The sequence below is a fragment of the Arachis duranensis genome, chromosome 4 (assembly GCF_000817695.3).
Source record: "Arachis duranensis cultivar V14167 chromosome 4, aradu.V14167.gnm2.J7QH, whole genome shotgun sequence".
Taxonomy (NCBI): domain Eukaryota; kingdom Viridiplantae; phylum Streptophyta; class Magnoliopsida; order Fabales; family Fabaceae; genus Arachis; species Arachis duranensis.
The window spans coordinates 112,610,619-112,612,131 of NC_029775.3; positions in this window are offsets into that span (position 1 = coordinate 112,610,619).

Here is a 1,513-nt window from a genome sequence, read left to right on the forward strand (position 1 = left end):
CTTTAATTAGTATTTGATAAAATATTCATTTAGAATAATTAAAAAATATAAAATTATGATATTATTAAAAATAATACATTTTTATGTTAAAAAATTATATTTAAATAAAATATTTATAAAATATAAAATTTAGAGTAATATAGCTTTATAAACATTAATCATTAATCAATTATGAACTAACATAAAATTATAATATAATTTATTTAAGAAAAAAATCAATAATTAATATTAATAAATATAAAAATTATCCAAACACTTTAATTAAAAGTATGAATGGTTAATTATTATTCATTATTAATAATATTTTGTTCATAAAAAAAACTAAAAATATAATTATTCAGATTTAGATTTTAGAAAAATAAACGTATAAGTAACAAATGGTCTATTTTATCATGTATATTATAAATTAATGAATTAAACTAACTGATATAACGAATTATAATTAATTAATTGGTATAAATTATAATAAATTATATGATATTTAAAAAGAAAATAAAATGAATAAAAGAATAAAAAAAATAGAAGAATAGAAGACTACAATAAAATAAATTGAATGTAAGTTTTTTTTTCTTTTTATAAATTTTATATCACATCTGCTTCAATAATAATAAATAAAAATACATCAACTTAATATCTAAGAAAAAAAGATGAGATAAAATCATAACACAATTCTAAAATAAAAGTTTAAATTAAACCATAATATCATTGCACAACACAAATTAAAAGTAATTTCACACTATAAAATACCACACAAATAGATAAATGACTTAAACTTAATTATGGATTTTTATTTATTTATGCAAACATGATAACACCATGGTCTATAAATGCTTAATGGATAACATATCATATATTGCTCTAAATGATGAGCACGGGAGTTGAAGAGTGTGTGCTGATTTGTGTTCATAATAGTTGCCTTCTTGTGACGGCGCCTCATAGAAAAAAAAAAGAATTGTTGTAAAAGCTACCCAATGAAAGAGTAATTGGTAAATGAATTATATTTTCTTCTAGCATATATAGTCTTTTATAGCGGTAAAATAAAAATGGAATGAATAAAATTTTGTATTTTATATTAGAAATAGAATTTGATATTTATCCTAATAAAATTAAATAATTAATTAATTATATTTAAATAAATAAAATAAATAAAATAAAAATATTTTTAAGAATTAATCAAATCAATTAGTCAATACAAATAATTAGTATAATTAATTTTATTTGATTTATTGAATTCAAAAAATAAATTAAAAAATAATTGATTGAATTAATTAGTTGATATAATTAATTTATTATAATTGATTGGATTTAATGAATTAGAAAAAATAAATAGGAAAATATAGGAGACAATGTTTTTTTAACTAAATTAATATGTATTTATTGTATTTAATCATTATAAGTAATAAATCATCTATGTTATTATGTACTTTATAAATTAATGAATTAAAATAATTGATATAATAAATTACAATTATTTGATTGATATAAATTATAATAAATCGTGTGACATTTAAAT